General features: G+C 46.4%; 1 protein-coding gene across 2 annotated transcripts in view; it reads right to left on the bottom strand.

The window, feature by feature from the left end:
• cfap74 (cilia and flagella associated protein 74) overlaps positions 1 to 19,566 on the bottom strand; it is a 209,875-nt gene that overhangs the window by 172,417 nt on the left and 17,892 nt on the right. The window lies entirely within an intron of this gene.

The raw sequence follows: 19,566 nt of genomic DNA, 5'->3' as shown, positions 1-19,566 counted from the left end.
ACACCCATATGTTCTGGTCATGTCCGGCACTACAGGGGTTTTGGGTGGGGGTGACAAAGGTGCTTTCGAAGGTGGTGGGGGTCCAGGTCGAACCAAGCTGGGGGTTGGCTATATTTGGGGTTGCAGAAGAGCCGGGAGTGCAGGAGGCGAAAGAGGCTGATGTTTTGGCCTTTGCGTCCCTAGTAGCCCGGCGCAGGATACTGTTGATGTGCAAGGAAGCCAAGCCCCCGGGGGTGGAGACCTGGATAAATTACATGGCAGGGTTTATAAAGTTGGAACGGATTAAGTTCGTCCTAAGGGGATCGGCTCAAGGGTTCACCAGGCGGTGGCAACCGTTCGTCGAATACCTCACAGAAAGATAGAGGGAATGGAAAAGAAGAAGACAGCAGCAGCAACCCAGGGGGGTGGGGGGGGGGGGGGGAACCAGAAGGACTCTCAGGGATGTTAGTGTATATGTATAATATGTATAGGTTGTTGTTATAGGTAATTGTATATTGGACTGCTAAATTGTATTTTTGGAGAGTATTTATTTGGGACAAGGCAGTTGCCATTTAGTTTTGTTTTTTAATTTTGATGTTGTTTATATATTATTTATTTCTTGCTTAAAACTGCCCATTGTTATTTGTATTGTTATATTACTGTGTAAAGGATACACAATGTACTGTCATGGTTGGCCAAAAATTTTGAATAAAATATATTTTAAAAAAAAAGAAATGTGATGAAAATGTATTAAGCATTCATACATTAATATTACATGTTAATTTCTAAGCCACTTCTGATAATGTTTTAAGAATTATTTAAGATTGTTGCATCTGTTGTGATATCAGTTATCTACTTATTTTGCTGAAACACATTGGAGAGGAGATACCGAAGCAGCTGTGTGCAGTGAATGCAGGGAAACAAAAAGTGGAGGCTCCAAAACACAGTTTCTTTATGACATGTATATCTCTCAAGGACAAAGTGACATGTTTTATATTAAAATGGCAATGAGGTATACATCAGAAAGAGGCTGGGGAAAGAAAGGAAACACAGGTAAACACTATTTTGGGGTCCTGAAGGAAATCAGTCTGACCTTCTCCTGATTTTTGGAATTTACCATTTCATAGATTCATAGACGTTTATAGCTCAAACGGAGGCCATTCGGCCCATCGTGTCCACACTGATCCACAAAGTTCTGAGTACACAAATCCAATTTCCCTGCACTTGACCCATAGCCCTGGAGGTTACGGCAGTGCAAGTGAATATCTAAATACTTCATAAATGTTACATATGTTTCTGACTCCACCTCCCTTTCAGGCAGCGAGTTCCGGACTCCCACCACCCTCTGGGTGAAAAGGTTTCTCCACAACTCTCCTCTTAGCCTTCTATTTCCTACCCCTGGTTATTAACCTCTCTACTAATGGTAAAAGTCCCTATCCACCCTATCTATCTAGGCCCCTCATAAAGCTATACACCTCCATCAGGTGCCCTCTCACCCTTCGCTGCTTCAAGGAAAACAGATCTGGCCTATCCAATCTTTCCTCATAGCACAGACCCTCCAGCCCACCCTCCTCTACACCCTCTCCAGCGTGATCACATCCTTCCTATAATGTGGTGGCCAGAACTGCAGACAGTATTAGAACGGGCTGGTTTAGCACAGGGCTAAATCGCTGGCTTTGAAAGCAGACCAAGGCAGGCCAGCAGCAAGGTTCAATTCCCGTACCAGCCTCCCCGAACAGGCGCCGGAATGTGGCGACTCGGGGCTTTTCACAGTAACTTCATTTGAAGCCTACTTGTGCAGTAAGCGATTTTCATTTCATTTCAGTTGTGGCCTAACCAGTCTTTTATACAGTTGCAGTATGACCTCCCTGCTCTTGTATTCTGTGCCTCGGCCAACAAAGGCAAGTATCCCACATGCCTTCTTAACCACTTATCACCTGCCCTGCCAACTTCAGGGATCTGTGGATATGAACTCCACATTCATAGTGTAATCCTTTGCCTTGTTAGCCCTCTCTAAGTGTATCACCAATGAGGAGATGCCGGCGTTGGACTGGGGTGGGCACAGTAAGAAGTCTTACAACACCAGGTTAAATTCCAACAGGTCTGTTTCGAATCACTTGCTTTCGGAGCACAGCTCCTTCATCTTTTTAAAAATATTTTTTATTCTCCTCCTTTTTCACATTTTCTCCCAAATTTACACCCACCAACAACAAACAATAATCAGTAACAAATATGTCAATCCCCATATCAATAACAACGATCCCATCCTCCCACAAACCCCCAAACATTAGCCTGCATGTTCACATAAACAAATGACAAAAAGAAATCAGGAATCACCCATAGTCACCATTAACACACACAGCCCCCTCCCCCCAACCCTTCCACCCCCCCCCCCAACTAATGTTCAATGTTATCCAGTTCTTGAAAGTGCATGATGAATAATGCCCATGAATTGTAGAATCCCTCCATCCTTCCCCTCAGTTCAAACCTAACCTTCTCAAGAGTCAAGAATTCCAACAGGTCCCCCCGCCACGCCAGGGCACAGGGTGGGGAGGTTGCTCTCCTTCCCAACAGGATCCACCTTCGGGCGATCAACGAGGCGAAGGCTACAACATCTGCCTCCGCACCCGTTTCCAACCCTGGCTGGTCCGACACCCCGAATATGGCCTCCCGGGGACCCGGGTCCAGTTTCACACGCACCACCTTGGAAATTACCCTAAAAACCTCCTTTCAGTAATCCTACAGCTTTGGACAGGACCAAAACATATGAACGTGATTAGCGGGGCCCCCCGGGAAGCTCTGTATCTCCTTTCTCCAGTCCTCCTGTCATCAGCACCTCCTCCAGCCGTATCTACTTTCTAGCAAAATCTCGAACCTGCATGTATAGCACTGTTTCCCAGACCTTCCTGTCGACTATCACGGAGGTCATAGGCGACAGCGAGCTGGAAAACCTGGACAAACCGCTAACTCTGGATGAGCTGACAAAGGCCGCCAAGTCCTTCGAGACGAGTAAAACTCCCGGAAGCGACGGCTTACCGGTTGAGTTGTATTCGGCTCTGTGGGACTGGATGGGCCCAGACCTGCTGGAAGTGTACGAGAGTATGCTTCTGGAAGGCAGCATGTCAGAGTCCATGAGGAAAGGCATCATCACCCTCATCTACAAGCAGAAGGGGGAAAGGGAAGAAATTCGAAATTGGCGACCCATTTCACTGTTGAATGTGGACTACAAAATTCTAGCCAAGGTCATCGCCAATCGGGTCAGGTCTGCTCTGGAGTCGGTGATCCACCCTGACCAGACCTGTGCTGTACCCGGCAGGAAGATCTCTGACAGCCTCATGCTACTCAGGGGTACGATCGCCTACGTGCAGGACAGGGGGGTGGACACTTGCCTCATCAGCCTTGACCAGGAGAAGGCTTTTGACAGAATATCGCACACCTACATGATGGATGTGCTCTCCAAAATGGGGTTTGGGGAGGGAATTCGCAATTGGATCAAACTGCTCTACACAAACATCTATAGCGCAGTCTCAATCAATGGGTGGGAATCAGAAAAGTTCCAGATCAAATCCGGAGTCAGGCAGGGCTGCCCTCTCTCCTCTGCCCTTTTTGTGTGCTGCATAGAACCTTTTGCCGAGTCCATCAGGAGGGATCCGGGTATAAGAGGAGTGACGATTCCAGGCAGTGGAGGCATGCAAGTCAAGGCTTCCCTGTACATGGACGACGTTGCCGTCTTCTGCTCGGATCCTGCGTCTGTACGCAGGCTCTTGACCACCTGCGACCAGTTTGAACTGGCCTCGGGAGCCAAGGTAAACCGGGGCAAGAGCGAGGCCATGTTCTTTGGGAACTGGGCCGACCAGTCCTTTGTCCCCTTCACTGTCAGGTCAGATTACCTGAAGGTGCTGGGGATATGGTTCGGAGCTGCTGGGAGGAGCGCATAGGAAAGGTAAGACAGAAACTGGGCTGGTGGGAGCAACGCTCCCTCTCCATTGCGGGCAAAACCCTGGTCATCAGGTGTGAGGTACTCTCGGTGCTACTGTACGTGGCGCAGGTCTGGCCCATAACCCGACCCTACGCCACAGCAGTCACCCGGGCCATCTTCAAATTTATCTGGCGATCCAAGATGGACCGTGTCCGAAGGGACACCATGTACAAACCTCTGGAGAAGGGAGGGCGGAACGTACCCAACGCCTCCCTCATCCTGTTGGCCACCTTTGTGTCCAGCTGCATCAAGCTGTGCGTGGACCCCCAGTATGCAAACACCAAGTGTCACTACATACTGAGGTTCTACCTGTCCCCGGTGTTACGAAATGTTTCTGTAATGCTCATGATGGTGCAGGAGGGAGGGGGTTCAGATTTCTGGGACATTGGAACCGGTTCTGGGGGCGGTGGGACCATTACAAATCGGATGGTCTACACCTCGGCAGGACTGGAACCAATGTCCTAGGGGGTGCTTTTGCTAACACTGTTGGGGGGTTTTAAACTAATGTGGCAGGGGGATGGGAACCAGATTAGGAAGTTAGAGGTCAGTAAAGAGGTAGCAACTAAAGCCAGTAAGGTACTAGATAATAAACTCAATGTGACTAAGGGGAAGAGTAGACAGGGAAGAGATGATGAGCGCAAAGAGACAGTTGGTCTGAGGTGCATTTGTTTCAATGCGAGAAGTGTAGCAGGTAAGGCAGATGAACTTAGGGCTTGGATTAGTATCTGGGAATATGATGGTATTGGCATTACTGAGACTTGGTTGAGGGAAGGGCAAGACTGGCAACTAAATATCCCAGGGTATAGATGCTTCAGGAGGGATAGAGAGGGAGGTAAAAGGAGTGGAGGAGTTGGATGACTGGTTAGAGATGATATCACAGCTGTGATTAAGGAGGGCACGATGGAGGATTCGAGCACTGAGGCAATATGGGTAGAGCTAAGAAATGGGAACATTGTTGGGACTTTACAAAAGCGAGCGTGAAGTAGAGGTACAAATATGGAGACAGATTATAGAAAAATGTAGGAGCAATAGGGTGGTTGTGATGGGAGATTTTAACTTCCCCAACATTGAATGGGACTCATGTAGTGTTGGAGGCGTAGATGGAGCAGAATTTGTAAGGAGCATCCAGGAGAGTTTTTTAGAGCAGTATGTAAATAGTCCAACTCGGGAAGGGGCCATCCTGGACCTGGTATTGGGGAATGATCCCGGCCAGGTGGTTGAAGTTTCAGTCGGTGATTACTTTGGGAATAGCGATCACAATTCCGTAAGTTTTAGAATACTCATGGACAAAGACGAGAGTGGTCCTAAAGGAAGAGTGCTAAATTGGGGAAAGGCCAAGTATAACAAAATTCGGCAGGAGCTAGGGAATGTGGATTGGGCGCAGCTCTTTAAGGGTAAATCCACATTTGAAATGTGGGAGTCTTTTAAGGAAAGGTTGATTAGTGTGCAGGACAGACATGTCCCTGTGAAAATGAGGGATAGAAATGGCAAGATTAGGGAACCATGGATGACGGGTGGAATTGTGAGACTAGCTAAGATGAAAAAGGAAGCATACATAAGATCTAGGCAACTTAAAACTGATGAAGCTTTGGAGGGATATCAGGAAAGTGGGACAAATCTCAAACGCTCAATAAAGAGGGCTAAAAGGGGTCATGAAATATCTTTGGCTAACAGGGTTAAGGAAAATCCCAAAGCCTTTTATTTGTATATAAGGAGCAAGAAGGTAACTAGAGAAAGGATTGGCCCACTCAAGGACAAAAGAGGGAATTTATGGGTGGAGTCAGAGGAAATAGGTGAGATTCTTAATGAGTACTTTGCATCGGTATTCACCAAGGAGAGGGACATGACGGATGTTGAGGCTAGGGATGGATGTTTAAATACTCCATGTCAAGTAGGCGTAAGGAAGGGGGAAGTTTTGGGTATTCTAAAAGGCATTAAGGTGGACAAGTCTCCAGGTCCGGATGGGATCTATCCCAGGTTACTGAGGGAAGCGAGGGACGAAATAGCTGGGGCCTTAACAGATATCTTTGCAGCATCCTTGAGCACGGGTGAGGTCCCGGAGGACTGGTGAATTGCTAATGTTGTCCCTTTGTTTAAGAAGGGTAGCAGGGATAATCCAGGGAATTATAGACCTGTGAGCTTGACGTCAGTGGTAGGCAAACTGTTGGAGAAGATACTGAGGGATAGGATCTATTTACATTTGGAAGAAAATAGACTTATCAGTGATAGGCAGCATGGTTTTGTGCAGGGAAGGTCATGTCTTACAAACCTAATAGAATTCTTTGAGGAAGTGACAAAGTTAATTGATGAGGGAAGGGCTGTAGATGTCATATACATGGACTTCAGTAAGGCATTTGATAAAGTTTCCCATGGCAGGTTGATGGAAAAAGTGAAGTCGTATGGGGTTCAGGGTGTACTAGCTAGATGGATAAAGAACTGACTGGGCAACAGGAGACAGAGTAGTGGTGGAAGGGAGTGTCTCAAAATGGAGAAAGGTGATTAGTGGTGTTTCACAGGGATCCGTGCTTGGACCACTGTTGTTTGTGATATACGTAAATGATCTGGACGAAGGTATAGGTGGTCTGATTAGCAAGTTTGCTGATGATACTAAGATTGGTGGAGTTGCAGATAGTGAGGAGGACTGTCAGAGAATTCAGCAAAATATAGATAAATTGGAGAGTTGGGCAGAGAAATAGCAGGTGGAGTTCAATCCAGGCAAATGTGAGGTGATGCATTTTGGAAGATCTAATTCAAGAGCGGACTATATTGTCAATGGAAGAGTCCTGGGGAAAATTGATGTACAGAGAGATCTGGGAGTTCAGGTCCATTGTACCCTGAAGGTGGCAACGCAGGTTGATAGAGTGGTCAAGAAGGCATACAGCATGCTTGCCTTCATTGGACGGGGTATTGAGTACAAGAGTCGGCAGGTCATGTTACAGTTGTATAGGACTTTGGTTAGGCCACATTTGGAATACTGCGTGCAGTTCTGGTCGCCACATTACCAGAAGGATGTGGATGCTTTAGAGAGGGTGCAGAGGAGGTTCACCAGGATGTTGCCTGGTATGGAGGGTGCTAGCTATGAAAAAAGGTTGAGTAGATTAGGATTGTTTTCGTTGGAAAGACGGAGGTTGAGGGGGGACCTGATTGAGGTCTACAAAATTATGAGAGGTATGGACAGGGTGGATAGCAACAAGCTTTTTCCAAGAGTGGGGGGTGTCAATTACAAGGGGTCACGATTTCAAGGTGAGAGGGGGAAAGTTTAAGGGAGATGTGCGTGGAAAGTTTTTTACGCAGAGGGTGGTGGGTGCCTGGAACGTTTAGCCAGCGGAGGTGGTAGAGGCGGGCACGGTAGCATCATTTAAGATGCATCTAGACAGATATATGAACGGGCGGGGAACAGAGGGAAGTAGATCCTTGGAAAATAGAAGACCGGTTTAGATAAAGGATCTGGATCGGCGCAGGCTGGGAGGGCCGAAGGGCCTGTTCCTGTGCTGTAATTTTCTTTGTTCTTTGTTCTAGTACACAGCTCCTTCATCAGGTGAATGAAGAGGTGGGTTCCACAACCACATATATAGACAAAGTCAATGATGCAAGGTGATACTTTGAATGTGAGCATTTGCAGGTAATTCAGTCTGGACCTCCCATGAATTAATTTTAAAACATCTGGAAGACTTTTTCAGAAATATAAATGAGTGTGAACTTCCGGAAATGACTATAGGACAGCATATTTTCCAATTTGAAAAAAAATCTCTCATCGTGACTACAGAACTCTATCACAATAATTGTATTATCAATATGTTACCGAAAAATCTGTAATAAAGAAGACATTTTGTTTCCAAAGATTACAGATTTAAGAAATAGAATAAATGAAAGTTGAGTTAGAATGAAACACATGTAAGAATTGTCAATTTAATTTTGGCCAGTTAATACTCAAGCGAATACTCTGATAAAACCATCAAGGTACACAGATCCATGCCTAATCTGAGTTCATGATTATGTTATATCATAATTGCACAAAGTATATTTTCAGCTGGTTACTATTAACCGCTATTAAAATGGTTGAATTAATTTAATTGGGTCCGAAAGCTGCCATGACAATGAACAATGAGAGTCTGTACTGCGCTGTAATGTTCTATGTTTCATTATTGACATCGACGCAGAATTGATGCCTGACATTGGTGGCAGGAAAATAATTTGCATTTCTAGCGTGGGGCCATGTAGTTTACAGAACTTGGATTTTCAGAAACCACAGGAGAAAAGGTATTGTGGAAACACTAAAAATAAAACTGAGTTCCTGAGACATCTAAGCAATCTGAATTAACAGGAAAATTAAATGCAAATTCACATCAGATAAAAAAATAGCTGAGAAATTCGCTAACGCATCTATTGGTAACTGGTTAACATGACAAAATACTGGGCACCACACTCTTGTGAAAATATAATTATATTTGGAAATATGGATATCAATGTTAGTCGACATCTATCTCGTGCTGGAATTTTTCCTGTCTGTATCTGAACAGCTGAAGGAGCAATGATGCAGTAAAGTGTCAGAATCCCTCAGTGAGATGTTCTAATTACTGCCATAGATCATTCCCAACCTCACAACATGCCATGTGCAAATGAGCTGCCTGGCTGCGAGATGTGGCAAATAATACAACACCTTTCATTTTAAGGGCAAACAATTTTGCTGTGGCTGTCACGCTGTTATCAACTGTTCATTTCATTCTAAAGTATTATAATCTTCATGCTAAAAATGAACATTTGGCTGTCCAAAATACGTTCACATGATAACGAGTGGATACACGGAACTATTTCTAACACTGACCTATTGTAATGCATCAAGAACATTGTAAATGCTCTGGGATGCAAACAGCAGTCTTCCAGGGGAAGGGCAGAAAGGGTAAATTTTAAAGGGAGAGAAACACTAGTGATTTCCATTCTTTGGTCCAGCACAACAAAATACCACACCAGGAAATAAATCCAAAGACTTATGACATCCAACTCCGAGCATTGCCACCGATTTGTCATTTCCAACCAGAAATCTGCTGGTAACATGGAATATGGTCCATAGAACATTGGTAAAATTTCCAGAAAATATATAATTCCACACAATATGCAGTCAACCTAAACTAATGGAGTAATTATGAATGGCCAGAATCATGGAATGCCATCTTCAAACGGATAAAACAATCCTGGAAAACAATGAAATAAAAAAGTGACATTTAATTTGTTCAGTTACCCTAAAGAAATAGCCTTCCTATAATCATAGCTCAGTCCCAAGTCAAGTCACAATGCTCATCGGGGACGGGCGTGCTGTTGCCGGATCTTCTACTCGGCTTTGCTTTGTAGCCCTGTACTGTACGGAGGCAATGTTTTCTCAGTGTGTCAAAGGTGTACTGAGCCTGCCTAATATGTCTGATTTGCAGAGGTACTCATCTGAATACAGTGGACTTCAGGCACTTGTAGAGCTTCACCCAGACAAATGAAAGTTCAGGCCACTGTTTGCGATCCAGGCGAGGGGGCAGGAGAGGAGACTGGGAGAGCAGCCGTTTAGAATGGTAGGAAAGAGCTTTCGCTATCTGGGAATCCAGGTGGCACGGGAATAGAACAAAAAGAACAAAGAAATGTACAGCACAGGAACAGGCCCTTCGGCCCTCCAAGCCCGTGCCGACCATACTGCCCGACTAAACTACAATCTTCTACACCTGAGTGCCTCCCAATCTTCTGGGAGGCACTGCACAAGTTAAACTGTCCCGGCTTGTAGAACAAATGAAGGAGGACTTTAGGAGGTGGGACATGCTCCCGCTGTCACTGGTGGGGAGGGTGGGACATGCTCCCGCTGTCACTGGCGGGGAGGGTGGGACATGCTCCCGCTGTCACTGGCGGGGAGGGTGGGACATGCTCCCGCTGTCACTGGCGGGGAGGGTGGGACATGCTCCCGCTGTCACTGGCGGGGAGGGTGGGACATGCTCCCGCTGTCACTGGCGGGGAGAGTACAGACCGTGAAAATGACGGTCCTCCCCAGATTTCTATTTGTCTTTCAGTGTCTCCCCACCTTTAAAGCATAGAACATTACAGCGCAGTACAGGCCCTTCGGCCCTCGATGTTGCGCCGACCTGTGAAACCACTCTAAAGCCCATCTACACTAATCCCTTGTCGTCCGTATGTCTATCCAATGACCATTTGAATGTCCTTAGTGTTGGCAAGTCCACTACTGTTGCAGGCAGGGCATTCCACGCCCTTACTACTCTCTGAGTAAAGAACCTACCTCTGACATCTGTCCTATATCTATCTCCCCTCAATTTAAAGCTATGTCCCCTCGTGCTAGACATCACCATCCGGTGAGGAAAAAGGCTCTCACTGTCCACCCTATCCAATCCTCTGATCATCTTGTATGCCTCAATTAAGTCACCTCTTAACCTTCTTCTCTCTAACGAAAACAGCCTCAAGTCCCTCAACCTTTCCTTATAAGATCTTCCCTCCATACCAGGCAACATTCTGGTAAATCTCCTCTGCACCCTTTCCAATGCTTCCACATCCTTCCTATAATGCAGCGACCAGAATTGCACGCAATACTCCAAATGCGGCCGCACCAGAGTTTTGTACAGCTGCAACATGACCTCATGGCTCCGAAACTCAATCCCTCCAACAATAAAAGCTAACACACCGTACGCCTTCTTAACAACCCTCTCAACCTGGGTGGCAACATTCAGGGATCTATGTACATGGACAGCGAGATCTCTCTGCTCATCCACACTGCCAAGAATCTTACCATTAGTCCAGTACTCTGTCTTCCTGTTATTCCTTCCAAAATGAATCACCTCACACTTTTCTGCATTAAACTCCATTTGCCACCTCTCAGCCCAGCGTTGCAGCTTATCTATGTCCCTCTGTAACTTGTAACATCCTTCCGCACTGTCCACAACACCACCGACTTTAGTGTCATCTGCAAATTTACTCACTCATCCTTCTACGCCCTCCTCCAGGTCACTTATAAACATGACAAACAGCAGTGGCCCCAAAACAGATCCTTGTGGTACACCACTAGTAACTGGGCTCCAGTCTGAACATTTCCTATCAACCACCACCCTTTGTCTTCTTCCAGCTAGCCAATTTCTGATCCAAACTGCTAAATCACCCTGAATCCCATGCCTCCGTATTTTCTGCAGTAGCCTACCGTGGGGAACTTTATCAAACGCTTTACTGAAATCCATATACACCACATCAACTGCTTTACCCTCATCCACCTGCTTGGTCACCTTCTCAAAGAACTCAATAAGGTTTGTGAGGCACGACCTACCCTTCACAAAACCGTGTTGACTATCTCTAATCAAATTATTCCTTTCCAGATGATTATACATCCTATCTCTTATAAATCTTTCCAAGATTTTGCCCAAAACAGAAGTAAGGCTCACTGGTCTATAGTTACCGGGGTTGTCTCTACTCCCCTTCTTGAACAAGGGGACAACATTTGCTATCCTCCAGTCTTCTGGCACTATCCCGAGGGCCTTTTTAAAATGGGTAAATAAGGTGATTTTGGGCTTTGTAAAACCCCACGAGTGAAGAAAGTGTTGTTGGAGCGTAGTCTGGGGGAGGGTGGGTTGGCGCTGCCGAACTGGACGGCTAATATGGACATGATTAGGTAGTGGGGGGAGGGAGCGGAGGGAGCATCGGTCTGGGTCCCGATTTACAACAACCATCAGTTTGCGCCGGGCAGGCTGGATGGAGAGTTTTGGAGATGGCAGAGAGCAGGAATTGAGAGGATGGGAGATCTATTTATAGACGGGAGCATCCCCAGCTTGAAGGATTTGGAGGAGAAATTTGAACTGCCAGCAGGGAATGGGTTTAGATATACAAATAGGTAGGGGCTGGTTTAACAGATGGCTAAAGAGCTGGCTTTGAAAGCAGACCAAGGCAGGCCAGCAGCACGGTTCAATTCCCGTACCAGCCTCCCCGAACAGGCGCTGGAATGTGGCGACTAGGGGCTTTTCACAGAAACTTCATTGAAGCCTACTTGTGACAATAAGCGATTTTCATTTAATTTCATCTGCAGGCACGGGATTTTCTGAGAAGGCAGTTTCCGACCTTCTCGTTCCTGACACCACGGGGAATACAGGACAGGGTAGTTTCCAGAACATGGGTGGGAGAGGGGAAGGGGTGGGAGAGGGGAAGGTATCAGCAATCTACAAAGAACTTATGGAGTCGGAGGAAACCCAGATAAAGGAATTAAAGGGCAAGTAGGAAGAGGAGCTAGGGGGGAGAGATAGAGGCGGGTCTGTGGGCGGATGCGTTAAGCAGGGTTAACACATCCTCATCATGTGCCAGGCTTAGCCTGATACAATTTAAGATAGTTCACCGGGCACACATGACGGTGTCCCGGATGAGCAAGTTCTTTGGGGTAGAGGACAGGTGTGCGAGGTGCACGGGAGGTCCAGCAAACCATGTCCATATGTTTTGGACATGCCTGACATTTGGAGGGTTTTGGCAGGGTTTTGCTAAGGCAATGTCCACGATACTTAAAACACGGGTGGTGCCGAGTCCAGAGGTGGCGATCTTTGGAGAGTCGGAAGAGCCGGGAGTCCAAGGGGCGAGAGAGGCTGACGTTTTGGCCTTTGCCTCCCTGGTAGCCCGGAGACGGATTCTGTTAATGTGGAGGGACTCAATGCCCCTGAAATTAGAGACCTGGGTTAGTGACATGGCTGGGTTTCTCAGTCTCGAGAAAATAAAATTCGCCCTAAGAGGGTCAATGTTAGGGTTCGTCCGGAGGTGGCAGCCGTTCGTCAACTTTCTTGGAGAAAATTAAAATGCCAGCAGAGGCAAAAATCTAGCGGGGAGGTTAGGCTATTGTTTCTTTGTTAGGGGTGCGAAGAGCGTGATAGGGATGGAAATGTTTTATGTACCATGTTTATGTTGCTGTTATTATTATTGGTATAAAAACTACAAATACCCTAATAAAATGTTTTTTTTTAAAAAGAAAGTTCAGGCCACATCTCGAGCCTTGAACATTGAAAATCTGATTCATGGGGCATTGTGAAAATGGAGGCAAAAATTAGAATGCAGTAGCACCATTGTAACTAACAAGCCCCAAGGTTCTTGTGTGTAGTTATGCAACTGTTTTAGTTGTTTAAGTTAGTTTTTTGACTTAAAAAGGATGAAACTGGCTGTCAGCTTAATGTAAAATTCTTTCGAAGTACTTGTTACTGATGTCCGCCATGGATTTAACTGCTGCTTGATGATTTTGAAATTCAATCCCTTAAGTTTTTTGTCTTCTCTGGTTGGATAGGATGTTGACAGCATGACAACTAAGGCAAAGGACTCCAGAGTTGAATAAGATATGCACGGAAATGCTGCTGCAAGCTGCAACCACGCAGAGAGTAAGGTTGGCCCCCATGTTAGGAGAAAAAAGTTTCAAAAACAGCAGGATACAACACAAGGCAGAAAACAGCAAAGGAACAAAACTCCAGTTGCATTAGCCAACGATGAACGTGGAATGTGCAGAATACACTGCTGCAAGAAGCTCACTGACCTCTCTAGATGGGGTGAAGTAGGACACCAGATGGCTATGCTTCCCAACTCAGAAGTAAATTCTGCCTCTCACAATCTCTCTTTTGCATGTGCCCTGAAAGCCTTTTGTTTTCATTCGTCTAAATCTTCTTTTGGCGTCAATCTCACAAGAATGTTCATTTCTTAGTGCCCCCGATCTTCACTGCCTTCTCATCCACATGGAAGCACATTTTCATCTTGCCAGTCCCCTACTGAAACTGGCTTCCCCGGTGTCATTTCTCAGTGTAATACCCTGTTTCATTCCTTATATGAAGAAACAGGCCACAACAGAAGTGGCTCCATAAGGGTTCTCACCCATTTTGAACTCAACCCAGCCCCATCCACAAGAGAGAATATATGTTAAGGTCCCAGTTGACGTTACTACTGGATGGGAAGGTCCCAGAAGGGAACCATGGCTCAAAAGAACGTAACTTTTACTTTTATTTTAAAGAAAAGTGTCACATGACAATAGCTTTTAACAACAGAAAAAAAAGTTATTAACATGAAATGTTTGATTATAATCCAATACTCCTTAACTCGCACTTACCTTCACAACTGTACGCAGGTTTTAAAGATAGCACAAGTTACAAAATATATCTTGTGCTACAATGTTCTCAGTAAATACACAAGTCCCTGTAAACCAACAGGCCAATTGAGGTCAGACATACCCCACTCTCAAACCAAATGTTAGGTGCCAGCCTAATCGAATTTATGTAGATTTCTCTTCAAATCCCCCCAGATGATTATTACACTGGTGAGGCAACTGGCTTCACTGGACTCTGGCTCCCACCCGAGTGTTTCCCCAAATTCCACTCTCAAAAAGACACATCTTAGAATCTTCTTCCCAACAATGTTTTCCTTAGCTGTTTCAGCAAGGGTCCACTTCCAGGAATTCCAACATACCTTTCAGTATTCCTCTGCCTTGAATTGCCACATGCATTCAGGCTTCCACGTAATCCCTGAGGTACCCAGCCACGCCAATATAACACTACTGTTTCACAGGCTGTAGTAAGGTGTCACCAAATTTTTGATTTACCTCTTGATGTCTGGGGCGTCATTCTCCGACCCCCCGCCGGGTTGGATGGGCCGAAGTCCCGCCGATAAATTGCCTGTCCCGCCGGTGTGGATTAAACCACCTTTTGAACGGCGGGACAAGGCGGCGTGGGCAGGCACCGGGGTCCTGGGGGGGGTGCGGGGCGATCTGACCCCGGGGGTGCCCCCACGGTGGCCTGGCCCGCGATCGGGGCCCACCGATCCGCGGGCGGGCCTGTGCCGTGGGGGCACTCTTTCCCTTCCGCCTCCGCCACGGTCTCCACCATGGCGGAGGCGGAAGAGACTCCCTCCACTGCGCATGCGCGGGAAACTGTCAGCGGCCGCTGACGCTCCCGCGCATGCGCCGCCCCGATATGTCATTTCCGCGCCAGCTGGCGGGGCAATAAAGGCCGTTTCCGCCAGCTTCTGCCAAGCCAAGCTCAGTCCTTCTTTAAGACTTTTTCTTGTTGAAATGAAAAAAAAACATACATGCAAACACCTCTGTTTAACACGAATCTAACTAAAGTTTTAATCCTTTCCTACTCAGAAACATGAAATTAAACTCACTTAATTTTTATTATCAGTTCATGGGATATGGACGTCGCTGGCTGGGCCAGCATTTATTACCCACCCCGGGGAGCATTTAAGAGTCAACCACATTGCTGTGGGTCTGGAGTCACAAGTAGGCCAGACCTGGTAAAGACAACAGATTTCCTTCCCTAAAGGACATCAGTGAACCAGATGGTTTTTATGACAATCAACAATGGTTTCATGGTCACCTTTAGACTTTTAATTCCAGATTTTTATTGAATTCAAATTTCACCATCTGCCCTGGTGGGATTTGAACCTGTGTTCCCAGAGCATCACCCTGGGTCTCTGGATTACTAGTCCGGCGACAACACCACTACACCACTGCCTCCCCATCTACACCTTATTTCAAATATCCAACAAACATACTTAAAACTACCTCTGCTTCCTGACAAATAATGTGGAAGTTTGATTATGATGCAGCAATGCAAGCTGTTAAAATGACAAGACAGAAGGACAAGAGCAGCAGATACCTGGGAGCCCCACCACCTGGAGGTTCCCCTCCAAGTCACTTACCACACTGACTTGGAAATATATCGCCGCTGGGGCAACATCCTGGAAGTCCCAGCCTAACAGCACAGTGGGTGTACCTACACCTCAAGGACTGTAGCGGTTCAAGAAGGCTACTCACCACCACCTTCTGAAAGGCAACTAGGGATGGGCAATAAATCCTGGCCTAACCAGCGATGTCCATATCCCACAAATGAATTTGTTTTAAAATGTACATATATTTTTCACGAAGACTTTTTCAATCTATTATTCCTGCTATTAGAGCCTTCAGTTAATACTGAGTTATTGAATTCTCGAGTGGCGCATTTTATTTTATGTTGGCAGATTCCACTAAGATTGGAACAGGTTCTGCCCTGTACTTCTGTCTAAATTCCCAAATCACTTTTTAAAAAAACACACCAGGAGGGTCACCCATTACACATATCTCATACATTATGCGCTGATTGAGAAATTAAACTGTTCCTCTGCTCAACATCATCAAACATCATTCTTGCTGCGGAGAGATCTAAAGAAGCAAGAAAAATGCCTCACAAAATACAAGAAAATAAGCATGTTCAGCCAGAACTATACCTCAAAAGGAAAAGATCAGCTTAACTGCACTAGTTTATTTCCCCATGGCTACGATACTGCAGGCGGTAATTGTTGGGCTATCTAAATCCCAATGGGAAATTTGATCAAACTAGCACACAAATTTACAATTTGTATTTATTATGAGCAGGTATGTGCACTGAAGCCGGGGGTAAGAACATCCAATGCCATTTTTGGAGATTTAAGGTATTAAATTAAAACATTTATTAACAAAAGAAAGGAAATCTTAAACACACAAGATTACAATTATACTATTAAATTTAGTTGGCCACATTTCCCAAAAGATTTTTACTTTCCTAGACTCCTAAATTAACACCCTTTTTCCAGGCAACAGTCCCTATAGATTCTTAATCTATAGAAATTCCAGTGATATTCATGCAAGGCACCCACTGTGGCTACAGGGGAGATATTGCACCAGGGCTTCCACTTCCTCTCTTTCAACAATGGAAGTCTAAGGCTGGAAACAAAACCTTGCTTTCTGGAAGAAAAGAACATTTCTCTAGGGGTGGCTAGAGGCTGCTTACTTCGCAGCACATTCTACAGGATATCACATGGCCTCTCCTCCCAACACAGTTTTCAATTTTTCTTTAAGTATGTTCTTTCTATTTCATTTTTAAACCCATTGTCCTTAACTTTTTTTTGGAAGTTACCTTTCCCAGAATATAAAAAATATTTCACGTTCTCTTTATGGCTCCTACTTTTAGGAACAATAAACTTAATAAAATTGCTTCACTCATTCATGATTTTTGCCAGTTTTAAACTTTCCTTTCATTTCTCTATAGGAATTCAACAAGTAAATATAAACAAATCTTCTTTATCTCCTTATGCAAATTTTCATCCATGTTGTTTGCTTATCCCATCGAGCCTTGCTCATCTCCAAAATGCCTGCTTTTATACCCAACCTTTTGATGATTTAAACCTTGCTGTCTTACTGTCTTTACACGCAATCATACACACACAGCCCCCACGGCCTGCTTCAAAGTATCCCACAGTAATATTGGAAAAATTGATATTTCTTCACATGCAGTTCCATGGTTTTGAACCAGATGCTTGTTCATAAAGGTAGACACAAAGAGGCAGCGAGCCCCCATTTATCAATAATACATCCTGAAATCAATATCCTGGGGGTTACCATTGATCAGAAACTGATTGGTCTAGCCACATTAATACTGTGGCTAACAGGGCAGGTCAAAGGCTAGGAATCCTATAGTGAGTAACTCACCTCCTCACCCCCCAAAGCCTGTCCATCATCTACAAGGCACAAGTCAGGAGTGTAATGGAATACTCTCCACTTGCCTGGATGAGTGCAGCTCCAACAACACTCAAGAAGCTCGACATCACCCAGGACAAAGCAGCCCGTTTAATTGCTTCTCCTTCCACAAACATTCAAACCCTCCACCACTGACGAACAGTAGCAGCCGTGTGTACCATCAACAAGATGCACTGCAGTAACTCACCAAGGTTCCTTAGACAGCACCTTCCAAACCCACAACCTCAACCATCTAGAAGGACAAGAGCAGCAGATACCTGGGAACCCCACCTCCTGGAGGTTCCCCTCCAAGTCACTCATCACCCTGACTTGGAAATATATCACCGTTCCTTCACTGTCGCTGGGAATAATCCTTGGAACTCCCTCCATAACAGCACAGTGGGTGTACCTACACTTGAAGGACTGCCGCGGTTCAAGAAGGCAACTCACCACCACCTGAAGGGAAACTAGGGATGGGCAATAAATGCTGGCCTAACCAGCGACGCCCACATCCCGTAAATTAATTTTTAAAAACGTAATGTGCTAAAGCAACATGGTCTCTGCTTGCAGATGCAATGCACAGAAATGGAACATTTTCTAGTTTGCCTAGTGACAATATCAGATATTCCCATCTCTGATATGCCAATCGGCACATGGAAGGTGTGGGACGAGTGAGGCCCAGTGGGTGGAACAAGTAGCCCCCTCCCCCCACCCCGACCATCCCCAGCACCCCTTCCCCAGCGATTCGATAGGGCCGTGTGATGGACTGGCCAGGTCGCATGCAGGGATCACCCAGGTGGAAGGTGCTACCGTGGGCAGAGTGAGGCATTGTCAAACGATGTTGAGCACGATGATGACAGCCCGCTCTGCTCACTTCCTCACCCCTCAAAGCCTGTGTAACGTGTCTCCACGAGGGCGGCCTGTGCGTGCTGGCCCTGGCGATTGTGCGGCCTCCCGTGCCTGGCCAGGCCCTATGTCCCGGTGATTGTCCCCCTCCCCCATGGCCTCCTTGTCTGACGAGGCAGCCCTCATCCTCCTCCAGTACATCGCCCCTCTGCTGGGCTATATTGTGGAGGGCGCAGCAGACCACCATGATGCGGGCGACCCTCCCGGCCTCGTACTGGAGGCCCCCCCCAGAGCAGTCCAGGCACCTGAAGCGCATCTTCTCTTCAGGACCCCGAAGCACCGCTCGACCACACCCCTGGTCGCACAATGGGCATTGTTGTAGCGGGTCTCTGCGTCCGTCTGTGATCTCCGTATAGGCATCATCAGCCACGACCGCTACGGTAGCCCCTGTCTCCCAGCAACCAGCCCCGCAGCCGGGGGGGGTCCCTCGAACATGTCGGGGATCACCAAGTGCGCCATTATGAAAGAGTCATGTTCACTGCCCGGGAACTAGGCACAAACGTGCAGGATCAGCATCTGATGGCTTGGGCCACTGTCTGTGCGGAGTCTGCAAGTTCTCCCCGTGTCTGCGTGGGTTTCCTCCGAGTGCTCCGGTTTCCTCCCACAGTCCTAAGATGTGCAGGTCAGGTGGATTGACCATGCTAAATTGCCCTCAGTGTCCAAAAAAGGTTAGGTGGAGTTCCTGGGTTACAGGGATCGGGTGGATTGTGTGAGCTTAAGTAGGATGCTCTTTCCAAGGGCCGGTGCAGACTCGATGGGCTGAGTGGCCTCCTTCTGCACTGTAAATTCTATGATTCTATGATTACAGAGATGTCCAACAATGCTAAACAGACAAGAAAACGCATCACCATTTATTTTTTTTAAAAATTTTAAGTATCGAGTACCCAATTCATTTTTTCCAATTAAGGGGCAGTTTTGCGTGGCCAATCCATCTACCCTGCACATCTTTGGGTTGTGGGGGTGAAACCCACGCAAACACGGGGAGAATGTGCAAACTCCACACGGACACTGACCCAGGGCCGGGATTCGAACCTGGGACCTCGGCGCCGTGAGGCAGCAGTGCTAACCACTGCGCCACCGTGCTGCCCACTCATCATCATTTATATCCCTACACAGGCACCAACATTACACACAAATATTTTCTTTCCAATTCCAAAAATGTGTTTTTCCCGGAACATTTCTAGAATTGCAG

This window comes from Scyliorhinus torazame, chromosome 16 (assembly GCF_047496885.1).
Source record: "Scyliorhinus torazame isolate Kashiwa2021f chromosome 16, sScyTor2.1, whole genome shotgun sequence".
Lineage (NCBI taxonomy): Eukaryota > Metazoa > Chordata > Chondrichthyes > Carcharhiniformes > Scyliorhinidae > Scyliorhinus > Scyliorhinus torazame.
The sequence above is the reverse complement of the archived record's forward strand: the minus strand, read 5'-3'. Positions and strand labels throughout refer to the sequence as shown.